Source organism: Malaya genurostris, chromosome 2 (genome assembly GCF_030247185.1).
Source record: "Malaya genurostris strain Urasoe2022 chromosome 2, Malgen_1.1, whole genome shotgun sequence".
Taxonomy (NCBI): Eukaryota; Metazoa; Arthropoda; class Insecta; order Diptera; family Culicidae; genus Malaya; species Malaya genurostris.
The window spans coordinates 265,267,737-265,283,800 of NC_080571.1; the positions used below are offsets into that span (position 1 = coordinate 265,267,737).

At 36.7% G+C, this 16,064-nt stretch overlaps 1 protein-coding gene across 1 annotated transcript in view; it reads left to right on the forward strand.

Moving 5' to 3' along the window:
• Positions 1-2,896: 2,896 nt before the first annotated feature.
• LOC131429858 (mucin-5AC) overlaps positions 2,897-16,064 on the forward strand; it is a 209,220-nt gene continuing 196,052 nt past the window's right edge. Inside the window, exon 1 of the mRNA XM_058594270.1 lies at positions 2,897-3,653. The gene's annotated coding sequence lies outside the window, so the exon portion shown is untranslated. The remainder of the gene's footprint in view (positions 3,654-16,064) is intronic.

Here is a 16,064-nt window from a genome sequence, read left to right on the forward strand (position 1 = left end):
CAATTTTTCGACGTTGTTCTGCTGAAAGTGTGTTAGAGAAGAGTATAAACAACAGGACGCAGCCATAAAAATTGACAGATTCTGAAACATTGCGAAATGGCAGCGGTTTTTGGTTGTGTCCATACTTTCTGGGACAGTCTTTACTTTTTAGGTTAAGTGTAATTTGCCTCAAGGAAAATTTCATGTCCGCCATTTTGATGTTTTACCGTTGTATTTATTGCCATGAAACAAATTCCAGAATACATAAAAAAGTATGAATACGATTGACTTTTGTCGTGAATACGACTTACTTTACTATGGGGCTCCTTTTCAAAACTTACCCTCTGAGAGAGTGATAAGTTTTTGATCGTGAATATCTCTTGTTGTATCTAACGAATCAACATAATTTTTGCTACATGGCATCACAATTTTATGAAAAAATTTTCAGTTGTGTGACTTAATCTCAAATAATTCAAAATTAAACTTTGCTTAAATGTTTGGTATAAACGAGTATCAAAGAGGATGATTCATAAGGCGCGTTTGCCTTTCTCGTATTTTTAAAGTTCATAGATCAGCGATTTGCGAAAGTATTTATTTAATCAAACTACCAATAAAATCGAAATTTTTTAACTTAAACATGTATAGCAACAGCATTGAAGTATTTCAATAGTACACTATTCAAAAACCTATGTCATTTGACCCATGTCAGTACCAGCCAATCAGAACGCGTTCTGAGGAAGAGAACAAAATATCTGCTGCTGTACAACAAATCGATCGCGAAAAATGTTCCAAGTGCTTAATATCGTAGTGAGTTCCACAATTTGGTCCTTCTGAAAGGCAGGAATGAATCCCGTACAGCATCCTGATAGTTTCTTTCAATGATATGCAAATCCGAAATGAAATGATCGAAATTAAAATTCTGTTTGCGACTATTTTTATAGCCGTTTGGACCGCCCATTAGTGAAAAAGCTACAAACGAAATCACGTCAAAAGAAACCTCTTAAAAAAAATTGGATCAGTTTGGATTCTATCGCCACTGCGAGCAGATGTATTGTGTGTCGTTTGAAAAGCTAGTTTCGCTCCCGACAAAAGCGATTACGTCACAGCTGCCAGTCGTTTGCATTGGTGAAAAAACAACGAAAAGAGGACAACGGTGGGGAGCATCACACAAAATCAGCCGCTCTAAAAGTTTTCTAAAGAACTATTAGGATTTCTTCTTCGCAAATCGAAGTTTAGTGCAAATCTAGAACTGTTTGATTAGATTTGTGCACTTTTCGCTGTGCGAAATTCACAGTAATCGAAATCAAGTGAAGCCTTCTTTGTTTTTGCGAAAAATGTGAAAAAGGGGAATGCTTGCATAATTCATACAATTGATCAACTAATTGATATTCGGAAGTGTTGAGGAACATGTCAGTTGTTTTCGTATTCACAACATCCCGTTATGTCTCTGACACTACTCACCCGTCTTTTATGTTTCACGCTAGAACTAGTTTCGACGCAACGTAGCTGATTTATTTAAAAATGACGATAATTCACCAAATTCTTACTATGACATTCAGCCGAGTAATTTTAATGTTGATGGTAAAGCAGGATTTGAAACTTTCTTGAATTTTCAATCAGTGTTCATTTTACTTTATAAACCTTATATTATAACCATTTGGCTACAATATGATCTTATAATGGTTCTCAGAAGGGTTTTGTTGAGTTTACAGTTTCGTTGCGAGATTTATGATGTAACACTCAAAGAGAACTACAGGTATTTACTAAGATTGAAAATGTTACTTACGATAATCTTACAGAAAATGAAATAATGTGTGTTTGTCTTCATAATGTTTTTTTTTCTAAATTGGCAGTGGCGATTCTTGTTGAGTTCGCATAGGGCGCCAGAAATGTTCACTACGGCTCAACGCTAGATACGGCGGGTTGATTATGGAATGTAGTAACGCAGAGTGGATCCCGTAAAGAACAACACGCAATGTATGCATCGAAACAGCTAAGAAAAATAACTCGTTCTATATTTTATGCACTGCAGTTACAATTTCATATAACACTTAGTTTTGAGTTAAGAGTGTTACTCATATTTGGAATAAGACTACTGAGTTCGGTTGATTTAAAGAAAAAAAAACTAATCTGCTCCAAATATTGTTAGCGGATTTATTCGGCAGTGGTTCAAAAATTTCGCATGGTCATCCGGTACGATATTCATGCATCAGCATTATTTCAATAGCCATCCTATTCTAACCGGATTCAACTTCGCTCCAAATTGAAATCAGTAGGGTCAACAGGGGAGCTTGCGTTGTAATGGGCCATTTAACCTACGTCTTTAACAGAAAGCTAAATTGAATGAAACCGCAGTCAGCCCAGCACGGTTCACTGGAAACTGGGAAAATGGAACTTCACACACTCCACATTCCCACAGTTTCGTTGTCGTACCTACAAACTGCCTACCCAGCGGGACGAGGTTTCTGCACAGCTTGGTGGAATAAAAGTGTGTTCGAACTTAGTGCTGCAGTTTGAGTAGAGCTTCGGCACAACTTCGTGACTTCAACGCAACTTCTTCTACTACCACTACTACTATTCATTACTGCTGTTACCATTGCGATGTGTGCGAGTGAGTGCAAGATCAACACCGTGCACGGAGGAGCCCAAAACTCCCGCGATCAACAGCATAAACATAAAGAAACTCCGTATTTCGTACTGTTGCACGAGGAGCCACCGTTTCTCGCTCTCACTGGTGGTTTTTTGTTACTTCTCAAGAAGAAAATCAAAGCAATCAGAGCCACACAGCCAACGAAAGAGCGAAGCAAAAGGGAACCCGCAGAAGCCGCGCCGCAGAAAAGAGATCTTGAACTTGAACGACGAAACCCGCGCGATCCGCTGTTGGAGCTTTTTAAACAGTTCTTTGGCTCATCTTCGTTTGGTAAGGCCAAACTTTCGCGGTCGCGTTCCCGTTTAGGTGCTCACTAGGAAATCTGTTCGTTACGGATTGGATTAATTTACGTTTGTTGATCTAGACTCGAACAACGGAATTCGCTGGCAATTGAGTGTAGTGGCAGATTTTAATGTGATTTTTGAAGCCCTCGGACAGCCCCTCTAAAAGGTTTACTAATCGTTACTGGTTCAACGGGAGTGGTAACCTGAATGACCTGTTATACGAAATGTTATTTTGTATGAACTGCACCGAAATCGAACGAATAAAAATGTGATTAGCATAAGTGAACACCGAAGTGTACCCGCTCGCTCACTCCAAGATATGTTTCATTCAACTCTGTGACAGATAGATCAAAAGGCACAATTTCCGCTGCGCATTCACCGTAAATGTAACAAGCAGCAAAGTGGTAATATTCTTCCTCTTTCGACTCTCGACAGCCGTCATAATTCTTGTACGGTGAAGTGTCACTTCTAGGTACAAGTGACTGTCGTCGGTGTCCTACTCGACGGGCTTTCCTGTGTTGCTGGCAATACAGTAAAAAGTGAGTTGTTTGTAATCGTGAAAATGTGAAGAGATATCCTAGGCGAAGAGGAGTGATGATACCTGTGAGAAACAGAAAAGAAAAAAAAAAATAAAGTGTATATTCTAATGGAAAATACGAATGAGTCTGCAAAGTGACACACATCAAACAATCTTCCGGGTGAAACTTCCACAGCACGGATCAGTGGATAAAGCAAGAAAGGTGAATATGAATGAAGTGGATATTGGAAAATGGATTTCGATTGTCTGTATCGTAGCGGCGGATGGGGGTGTTTGTACTCCACCGATTGCAACTGGAAGCTGGAAGCTTGCCAGACGGGACAGCTGGATTGGTTTCGAGGAAATGCGTTGAACTCGACGGCGTTCCAACGTTTCCACATCACTTTCAAATCACGATCTCTCCATAGCCTGAAACATTTCAGCCTCAGTGGTGTCCCCCGATCATTCGATGCAATTATTTTATTAAATCGGAGAAGAAAAATTTACCACTGGGAGCTAAATTTGGCGAAAATGGTGGTTGCGGTAGCAATTAGAATTTAAATTAGTGGAATTTAGTCATCGTAACAATAAGTTGTTTTTTGACCAGCTGTGAGAAACCGCGGTGACCAATTTCCATTTTTTCAAGTGTTCATGCCAAATTGTCGAAACATTTCTCGTTGATATCTTTACCATATCCGCAATAATTTGCAACTTCACTTTTAGATTTTCCGTAATGATGTAATCAACTTTTGAGACGATTTTTCCACCTGAATCATAGGGAATTGCACAATTACGTTTAACTTCAGCATGACAGTGAATTGTTGAATTGTTTGAAGTTTTTTGCCTCCCTCATATTGTAAGGTTATGAAATCACTGTCACAAACTTAGATTTAAATGAAAGGTCTTATGGTCCTGCTCCAAATTTTTGAATTTTGTTTGGATCCGACTTCCGGTTCCGGAGTAAAATGTGCAAAACTATGAAAATATGCGTACTTAATTTTCTCAGAGATGGCGTGACTGATTTTTAATAAACTTAGATTCAATTTTGTAAAACTTCTAAATTTAATCTGAATATAACTTCCTGTTTCGGAACGATAGGGTCAATAGTGTAAAAATTCAAATTTCAAATTACTTACTGAAATTTATCACGGATAGCGTGACCGATTTTTACAAAAATAGATTGAAATAAATGTTCTTATGGTCCCATACAAAACTGCTAAATTTCAACCGGATCTGACTTCCGAGTAAAGTATTTAAAAAAATTTATACCATTATTCAAAGGGGCGAAGCTAAAAAGGTAGAAATTTTCTTAAACCGGCCTCAAAACTACTCCAATCGGTAGACATTATCAGAAAATGGTCAAACAAATCGATACCAGTTATTCTTTAAGGAATCGAAGAGAATTATTTTGAAGATTACCACAGTATCATACTTGATTGATATGAGAAAGGCATCATTACACCATTAGGTGGATTAAAACAGGTTTTTTCATTATAAACAATGTTTTATCTACACCCGAAATTCTTTTTTCTTCATTTCTTCTAATATGCTATAAGTAGCACCACTAAAGTCACCATAACTAACACACAAATGTACCGAATGTCATAAAATTTTTACAGATTACATCAGAATACAAGAGGGATTTTCAACTAGCTACTCCATCTATTTCTCAGACCGGGGACTCAAGGGTAGACGTGATATCGGGCAGAGATTGCAAATTTATCTTAAAATAATAACAGCAATACATTCAAAATTGTTCTACGGATATCGGTAAAATTCAGTAAAAATTTAATTTGACTAGTAATCGGTTTTTCATAAATACGTTTATTTCATAGGCAATATACATAAGTTTTTCTTCGCCGTGGCATCTACAATACATAGTACTTTAAACCTAATACATTTCGAATATCCTATTAGTATGTTGGTATTCATTAGTTAATCTAAACACTGTTTTTATCAAGCGAGTTGCTATTATAAATTACATTAAATGAAATACATTTATTTTGTACATGATCTTATAACTATTTCAGGTTTGTTTGTATCAGTTCATCACTTTTATTTAATATAAGATAGCTGGCTATTGGTTGAGCTCATGGAAGAGAAAACAATCTAACATAAAATAAAATTTAAATTGGAACTCCAATGGACTTAATGAAATAATAAAGAAGTTTCATGTAAGGAACGTCACGACAAGCAAGAATGTCGCGAACTGGGACATTGGATAGTCTACCTTGGGTACGCAAGGAATTTATTAGTTGAGATCTGACATCACGATACTCCACGCATGTCCAAACAACATGGTCAATATCGCGGTAACCTTCGCCACAAGCACAATGATTAGTCTCGGAAAGTCCAATTCGAAGGAGATGTGCATCTAACGTGTAGTGATTGGACATGAGTCTGGACATCACACGAATGAAATCTCTACTCACATCCAGTCCCCTGAACCATGCCTTTGTCGATATTTTAGGAATAATTGAGTGCATCCACCGACCCAGATCATCTATATCCCAAGAAGCTTGCCAGCTGGCAAGTGTTCTTTGGCGAGACGCGCTATAGAATTCATTGAAAGCAATTGGTCTCTCATAAATTTCACCCTCAATAGCACCACGTTTGGCTAAAATATCGGCTCTTTCATTGCCTGGAATGGAGCAATGAGCCGGAACCCAAACTATTGTGATTTGATAATTATTATTCAATATGACGTTCAGGCACTGTTTTATTTTGCCCAAGAAAAAAGGTTCATTTTTGCCAGCAGCCTTTGAGCGAATGGCTTCAATTGCACTCAGACTATCTGTGAAAAGAAAATAATGGTTTGGAGATAATGTGACGATTATACTCAAACTATAATGAACTGCTGCTAACTCTGCTATATAAACAGATGCAGGTTCTTGAAGCCTAAAGGAGACCGAAACATTATTGTTGAACATACCAAACCCTGTCGCTTCTTCAATTCGCGATCCGTCCGTGTAAAACATTTTCTCAGAGTCGATATGCCTGAACTTACTTGTAAATATTTTTGGGATTTCCAACGAGCGTAGGTGTTCCGGAATTCCACGCACTTCGCGCTGCATGGATGTGTCGAAAAATAAAGTTGAGTCAGGGATATTTAGGAGGCTGACACGGATAGGAATATATCTTGAAGGGTTGATTTCCTGTGACATATGGTTAAAATATACAGTCATGAATCTTGTTTGAGATTGAAGCTCAACTAGCCTTTCGAAGTTATTAATAACTAGGGGATTCAGTACCTCGCATCTTATTAGCAGTCGCGACGAAAGCTCCCAAAAACGATCCTTCAATGGAAGAACTCCCGCCAGAACTTCAAGACTCATTGTATGTGTCGAATGCATGCAGCCTAAAGCAATTCGCAAACAACGATATTGAATTCGCTCTAATTTGATAATATGAGAGTTTGCAGCGGAACGAAAGCAAACGCATCCATATTCCATCACTGAAAGTATCGTTGTCTGATACAATTTTATTAGATCTTCCGGATGAGCACCCCACCAAGATCCGGTTATTGTTCGAAGAAAATTTACTCTTTGTTGGCATTTTGTTATCAGAAACCTAATGTGTCCTCCCCACGTGCATTTGGAATCAAACCACACCCCGAGGTATTTGAAAGTCAAAACCTGTTGGATCATTCTTCCCATCATATGGAGCTGAAGCTGCGCGGGATCATGCTTTCTTGAAAAGACGACTAACTCTGTTTTCTCCGCAGAGAATTCGATACCAAGATGAACAGCCCAATCGGACAAGTTATCTAAGGTATCTTGCAATGGTTTATGCAGATCAATAGCTTTGGGTCCAGTAACTGAAACTACGCCATCATCTGCCAATTGTCTTAGTGTACATGGGGATACTAGACAGCTGTCAATGTCATTCACGTAAAAATTATAGAGGAGCGGACTGAGGCAAGAGCCTTGCGGTAGACCCATGTAGCTAATTCTGAATGTTACCAAATCGCCATGTGAAAAATGCATGCGTTTCTCTGACAAAAGGTTGTGCAAATAATTATTTATAACCGCTGGGAGTCCATGTTGGTGAAGCTTGTCTGAAAGAACATCAATGGAAACTGAATCAAATGCTCCTTTAATGTCTAAAAATACAGATGCCATTTGTTGCTTTTGAGCGAAGGCAATTTGGATGTCAGACGAAAGTAATGCAAGGCAATCATTCGTCCCTTTATTTCTACGGAAGCCAAACTGAGTATCTGACAACAAACCGTTCGTCTCGACCCAAGTGTCGAGACGTCGTAGAATAATTTTTTCGAACAATTTTCTGATGCAGGACAACATCGCGATGGGTCTATATGAGTTGTGATTGGAAGCTGGTTTCCCCGGCTTTTGAATGGCGATAACTTTCACTTGCCTCCAGTCAGGTGGAACAATATTTTGCTCAAGAAGCTTGTTGAACAATTCCAACAAACGTCTTTTTGCGAGGTCGGGCAGATTCTTCACCAAGTTGAATTTAATTCTGTCCAACCCAGGAGCGTTATTGTTACAAGACATGAGTGCTATGGAAAATTCCATCATAGAAAAGGGGCTATCAATGGAACCATTATTTGAAAAAGATTCCCTAATAATGCTATGCGTAGGAACAGAATCTGGACAAACTTTCCTCGCAAAATCAAATATCCATCGGTTCGAGTATTCCTCACTCTCATTTCCTACGTTACGATTCCTCATTCGTCTGGCCGTATTCCAAAGAGTGCTCATTGAGGTTTCTCTTGACAAACCTTCGACAAAATGTCTCCAATAGCTACATTTCTTGGCCCGAAGTATGCTCTTGTACTTGGTTTCTAAAGTCAAGAATTTTTCAAAATTCTGAGGAGTTCCTCCTCCTCGTTTTAAAAACATCTTGAAGGCATTTTGTTTCGCGTGCTTAGCATCTGAGCACTCTTTGTCCCACCAAGGGTTTGGAGGCCTTCTGTTAGACGATGGACCAAGAAATCGTTTGGTTTGGGCTTGTTCTGCGGCCTCCAGAATCGAACAAACGAGGAAGTCATATTCTTCAAGTGGGGGGAGCTCTTCCATTGAAGTTAAGGCACTTGAAATATTACTTTGGTATTTAATCCAGTCAATATTTTTTGTCAAATCATATGGAATATTAACTGAATTAGCAATGCCTTTGTTACTGCTAATTGAGATGATGATTGGTAAATGATCGCTACCGTGTAAATCAGGAAATACTTTCCAGGTGCAATCTAGTCGAATTGAAGTCGAGCAAAGAGATAAATCTAATGCACTTGGACGTGCAGGAGGTCTTGGGATCCGTGTCATGCTACCCATATTTAGTACCGTCATGCTAAAATTGTCGCAAATATTATATATTAAGGATGATCTGCTATCATTGTAAACGGAACCCCACATCATTCCGTGCGAATTGAAATCTCCTAAAATCAAACGTGGAGCAGGAAGGGCTTCGACAATTTCATTAAGCTGTCGTTGTCCAACTTGAGCTCTTGGAGGAATATATACTGAAGCAATGCAAATGTCCTTTCCTTTAATGTTTATTTGACAAGCAACAACTTCTATACTAGAAGTCGAAGGAATATTTAATCTATAAAAGGAATAACATTTCTTAATTCCTAAAAGCACTCCACCATACGGAGAGTCTCTATCGAGACGTATAATGTTAAAGTCATTAAAACTTAAGGCTATGTTTGATGTAAGCCATGTTTCGCACAAAGTAAATACATCACATTTTTGACTATGCAACAAAACTTTAAATGAATCAAGTTTTGGCATGATGCTTCGACAATTCCACTGCAGGACAGTGATTGAATCATTTGCGGCGGATGATAAATTATCCATCAAATGATACAAAACCTGAAAGAACTGGCCATTGAGCTGATAACTGTTTCAAAAAAGTTCTAGCTATTGGAAGGAATGCCGTTATGATAGTCTTTAGAGGTTCAGAAATATTGAATGCTGCGAAAATCCATTCTACAATTTCCGAAAACTTAAGTAATCCTGTTGGTGAATGTGAAACGGAGCCCACTGGATTATTGTCTTTCCTTGAGCTAGTTTCTGGATTGGTTTGTGAATTTGACAAACCAGGAGGCACAGTTTTTGGTTTTAAATTTGGCTTTTTAGCTTTAACACGGGGATCTTTTTTTGAAGATGTAATTTTAGGTGTCTTTTTAGGTATTTTGTGGTTTGTTAATCTCCTCTTAACAGACCCTTGAGGAGTGACAAACGAGGTATCTTCACTATTTCCGTCGGAGTCAGATTCCTCTGGCTCCATAAGATTTGAAAAACCGTTTTCGGTTTCCAAGGGGGAGACATGTATGACCGTTTTAAGCATTTCTGCATATGTGCGCTTAGACCGTGCTTTTAAAGAAAGCTTCATTTTGTCTTTACGCAACTTAAATGCAGCGCATACTGAAAGATCATCATGAGGTCTCTCCCCACAATAAACACATTTTTCAACATTTTTATCGCAAAGATTATCCTTATGAGGCCCTTGACATTTGATACATTTGGACTTATTACTACAGTAAGTAGCTGTATGCCCGAATTTTTTACAGTTCGTGCAATTCATAACATGCGGTACGAAAAGCCGAACAGGAAGACGAATTTTATCGATATAGACATGGCTAGGCAACGCAGATCCGGCAAATGTTACACGAAACGAATCTGAGGGACGATACGACTTTTTTCCATCGACAATAGATGCTGAGTACAATTGCTTGCACTCGAGTATCTTAACTCCCTCAAGCATGGAGTTTTTAAAACGACCAACTCCATTTTTAAGTAAATCATCGGCCGTCAGACTTGCTTCAGTCACGACACCGTCAATTTCCACCTCCTTCGATGGAATGTAAACTCGATATTCAACAGAAAATAATTTACAGGTTACAATTTCGTTCGCCTGTTTCAAGTCATTGACAACAACTCGAATTTTATCTCTATTAACTTTACATATTTCTTTAACTTCAGAGAAATGTGATGTCAAATCCTTGGTAATTTGCATCAAATTTAAAATCTTTTCTTTTTTTCGAAGATAGACTATCCATGGCCCAGTGGTACCCTGTGGATAATGTTTAGCCCTCGGAGTATTTAAACTCTTACTAGTATCCGGAATCGGATTCGGATGATCTTCCATAAGATCATCCATTACATTAAATTTTTTTGTAAATTAATAATACCAAAATAAAAACTTATGTTTAGTAAAATTTCAGATATAAGAAATAAAAAATAAATTAAATTAAATCTACCTTGTAGCTGATGTCTCTGTTCCTTTATCGTGAAGAACGACGTGAAGCTCTTCCAACGATTTCCAATTGGCAGTCTTTTGCTGTTTCCAATTGGCAGTCTTCTGTCGTTTACTGCTATCTCAGTTGCTCTGCCGTCGTTGTGAACACCACTGCACTTGCTGTACCTGACCCCAGGTACAGTGCTTTTGCTCTTGGTGGCGATCAAATGCGATGCTTGCAGTGTAGCACCTCGCGATATATGCCGTCTCTTTTGATCCTACGCAGCGTACAAATTCTGGTACCTGGTAGATCAGCACTGGGTTGCTTTAGCACCTTTGTGCCTTTGCACCCCTTCGTCTTCGCACCTTTATGCGATGGCACCTCTGTGACTCGTCACTTCTATGCTCTCGCACCTCTGTGTTTCTACACCTCTGTGCGTATGAACGGGATGGCCTTCGTTGCTAGCTTTCCAGTCGGGAAACGCCCCGAATATTACGTTTGCTATGGGCAGTTTAACTACCTGAAGCTTAGAATTGTCTCGGTATCAGCCGTTAACTCACGAGCCAGTACAATCGAAACACAACCTCTTCGCTTGAATGGTTTTTACTGAATGAAAAATCAACACCAACTGTCAACAAAATTTACAGTTACCCAATTAATATTTGAACGTTTAAGTCGGTAAAGTTTAATTTCTTCTTAGGTAAATTTATCTAGAAATCTGGAACTTTTTTTAACATCAAGATATAGTTTTTACAATCTTTTAATTTATTCATGCTCATATCAGCGTCATGATCAGCGCTACATACAGGATACATATCTTTTTTCTTGCGGTAGCGCCAGCATAAGTAAATGTTTCCAAAGAATATACTCAAACTACAACAAACAAGATTTAATTTCTTATTCGAAGGAAAGTCAAATTACCGGTTGTATAGAGAACACAAAGCGGCTCCGGTGTTACACTGATAGAAGTAATGTATCAGAAAATCACGTTTTTTTTTAAATCGCTCAGTTTTCTCGGAGATAACTGCACTGATTTGAACAATTTCAGGCTTGTTCGAGAGACATTATCAAGCCATTCATCGAACTTAGAAGAATAATGACGAATGTTTCGTATATAGAATCGTATCGTCAAGTAACGTCCCAAGTAACAATTTTTGTTACGCTTGCTTGTTTGTGACTAGTTTGCAACCAGATATTTGAGTGATTGTTACTAACATCTAACCACTTGCATGACTCAAAAAGCGCAGTTTCTACTAGTTGTTAAATCGGCTAAAAATATGTTGTCGTTACGTTGTAATGCTATACTGAAATAACTTATCTTTTCATAACTTGAAAATAGCTTGTTTCCAAGTAAACTAGTTGAAACTTAGTTACCATCGACATTATAAACATTGAATGAATCCGGAATGCTTTTCTATCATCAATAAAAAAGCAGAAGAGTACTTTAAGTCACAAACTTGATACAAGGTACAAATTTCACAACGATCCAAAAATTGTCGAGCGGAATTCAATTTTACTTAACTGTTTTTATGCGCCTTCAATCAAAATCTGTTTATAAAGATATAAAAAATAAACAACAAAATAACCCTATGATCAGAATGCTCAAAATTATTCCAAGTAGAGTGATTTCTCATCATTTTAAATTCATATATCATGAGAACTATAATATTACTACAATCGATGTTCAATCCCTGTATTATTTTCTTCGTGTTTATGACAGTGCATAGAACAAAAATGACTATTCTGCCATTCACTATTTTCGGCAAAAAGTAGTTTTGAAAAAAGTAATATCCTGGTTTAATTTACGTTTCGTACACTTCTTGAGACTCCATATTGTGTTCGTCATATTCAAGCCAACAAAGGTTGTTTTGTTTGCATTTTAGTTATCATAACGTTGGGAAAACTTACCGATAACTATCTGAATTAATGAGGAAATTATATGTTATAATCTTATAATATCTAAGTTATTGCTATATCAATTCACAGTAACGATTCACATATACGTTAATGTATTTAGAATGGTTTCTCAACGGAAAATAAACCTTTTTACAACTAGTAGCAAAAAACATAGCTATGATCAAAGATATGTTAGAATCAAGTAACGATAACTTACAAATGATAGTGAGTTTAATGTTTACGTTATAAAAAAACACTGCGGTCACCTTGTTTTAAGTAGTATAACATAAAAAACATATTCGTGCTCTTGTTACAACATAGTTTAGACATTGTCGTATCAGAACTAGTTGCGGATTGCTACTTGGGGTAGCCGGTGAACCGGTCTATTTCTACCGCATAGTTTTCTCTGAGTTTGCTGAGCTGATTCGGACAGTTCTGGATGTATAACCATATGAATGACCCTATTAGCTCAGCGAAAATTCAACAAGATTCAAAAAATTTAGGTAAAATTATCGCTATGAAAAAAATGTTATGGTGAAACAATCTGAATGATAAGAGAGAGACTTTATTACACCACTTGGTAGTTTGAGAAGTGATTTTTGTTAATCAGAAATAAGATCTTTTAACGAAATTTCAAACTAAAATAATTGTAAAGCTGTTAGTAGAAGGCATTGTATAATATCACTTTGTGATTTTTCTTTTTAATTTTACGATGCTTATTTTTTAGTTTATCGCGTTATGTTTCAAAAACAAATGTTATGATTTCGTACACTTAAAATGCTATGAAAGCTGAAATTTTGTAAACTGCTAAAACGCTAAAATTTGTGTGAATAATGTTGAAAATGCAAAAAAAAAACTGGAAATACTAGAAATTTTAGATGTGCTAGAATTCTATATATTTTAGAATGCTAGAAACTCTAGGAATTCTATAAATTTTAGAATGCTTTAGAAATGAAGAATGCTAGAAATGCTAGAAATGCTAGAAATGCTAGAAATTCTAGAAATGCTAGAAATGATAGTAATGCTAAAAATGCTAGAAATGCTAGAAATGCTAGAAATGCTAGACATGCTAGACATGCTAGAAATGCTAGAAATGCTAGAAATGCTAGAAATGCTAGAAATGCTAGAAATGCTAGAAATGCTAGAAATGTTAGAAATGCTAGAAATGCTAGAAATGCTAGAAATGCTAGAAATGCTAGAAATGCTAGAAATGCTAGAAATGCTAGAAATGCTAGAAATGCTAGAAATGCTAGAAATGCTAGAAATGCTAGAAATGCTAGAAATGCTAGAAATGCTAGAAATGCTAGAAATGCTAGAAATGCTAGAAATGCTAGAAATGCTAGAAATGCTAGAAATGCTAGAAATGCTAGAAGTGCTAGAAATGCTAGAAATGCTAGAAATGCCAGAAATGCTAGAAATGCTAGAAATGCTAGAAATGCTAGAAATGCTAGAAATGCTAGAAATGCTAGAAATGCTAGAAATGCTAGAAATGCTAGAAATGCCAGAAATGCTAGAAATGCTACAAATGCTACAAATGCTAGAAATGCTAGAAATGCTAGAAATGCTAGAAATGCTAGAAATGCTAGAAATGCTAGAAATGCTAGAAATACTAGAAATGCTAGAAATGCTAGAAATGCTAGAAATGCTAGAAATGCTAGAAATGCTAGAAATGCTAGAAATGCTAGAAATGCTAGAAATGCTAGAAATGCTAGAAATGCTAGAAATGCTAGAAATGCTAGAAATGCTAGAAATGCTAGAAATGCTAGAAATGCTAGAAATGCTAGAAATGCTAGAAATGCTAGAAATGCTAGAAATGCTAAAAATGCTAGAAATGCTAGAAATGCTAGAAATGCTAGAAATGCTAGAAAGGCTAGAAATGCTATAAATGCTAGAAATGCTAGAAATGCTAGAAATGCTAGAAATGCTAGAAATGCTAAAAATGCTAGAAATGCTAGAAATGCTAGAAATGCTAGAAATGCTAGAAATGCTAGAAATGCTAGAAATGCTAGAAATGCTAGAAATGCTAGAAATGCTAGAAATGCTAGGAATGCTAGAAATGCTAGAAATGCTAGAAATGCTAGAAATGCTAGAAATGCTAGAAATGCTAAAAATGCTAGAAATGCTAGAAATGCTAGAAATGCTAGAAATGCTAGAAATGCTAGAAATGATTCGAATGCTAAAAATGTTTAAAACGTATAAAATGCTAAAAAAGACCAAAATTCTAAAGTTGATGAATAGGTTAATTTCATGTACGAGCAATTCCAGAAATGAACAGGTCAAAAAGTTTGCCATCTAATGATCGACGTGATCTGATCAGGATGGAACTTTTTAAATATCTTTAGTATGGCAAAGCATTTGATTTTCCCGAATTGACCTTTGAAAAAAATTCGAATATAATTGTAGAGCTTTGTATTGGAACAACAAGATCTTTAATTTGAATCTAAGTTTATGACAATCGATTCAGCCATCTCTGAAAAAATCAAGTCTATTTTTATATGGTTTTGAATTTTTGTATGCAATTTTTCTAAGTTGTATTTTATGGGAATTTTCATTAAACAATCGTTAATTTCAAAATTTCAGATGAAAAAGTGACTACAAAAAGTTATATTAAAGAAACGAATATTCAAATACGAACAAATTAAAATGTTCTACAAATCTATTCTTGAGATATCACGCTCACCTTAACAGCATTTTAAAAAAACTTTATTCCGAAAAAATACGTGTATAATTTTGTTCGCCAAGTGCTTATGGATGGATTGCTGTAATTTAAAATCTAATACCTTGATCTGGATTATAACAGTTCGGCTGAAAAGTTCGTATCGTTTAATAGAAACACACATTTTTTTGCCAAAATTCGTTTTTATTATTCAACATAATTGCCATCAGAGGCGATACAGTGATTATAGCGATCTTCCAACTTTTCGATACCATTTTTGTAGTACGATTTGTCCTTTGCCTCAAAATAGGCCTCAATTTCAGCGATTACCTCTTCATTGCTTCTAAATTTTTTACCAGCGAGCATTCTCTTGAGGTCTGAGAACAGGAAAAAGTCACTGGTTGCCAAATCTGGAGAATACGGTGGATGAGGGAGCAATTCAAAGCCCAATTCGTTCAATTTCAGCATGGATTTCATCGACTTGTGACACGGTGCATTGTCTTGATGAAACAAAATTTTTTTCTTCTTCAAATGAGGCCGTTTTTTTGAAATTTCGTCCTTCAAACGCTCTAATAACGCTATATAATAGTCACTGTTGATGGTTTTTCCCTTTTCAAGGTAGTCGATGAAAATTATACCATGCGAATCCCAAAATACAGACGCCATAACCTTACCGGCCGATTGTTGAGTCTTTCCACGCTTTGGGTTCGGTTCATCGCGTGCAGTCCACACAGCTGACTGTCGATTGGACTCCGGAGTGAAGTGATGGAGCCATGTTTCGTCCATTGTTATATATCGACGAAAAAAGTCGGTTTTATTTCGATATAACAACTTCAAACACTGCTCAGAATCATCAATTCGTTGTTGTTTTTGATCGA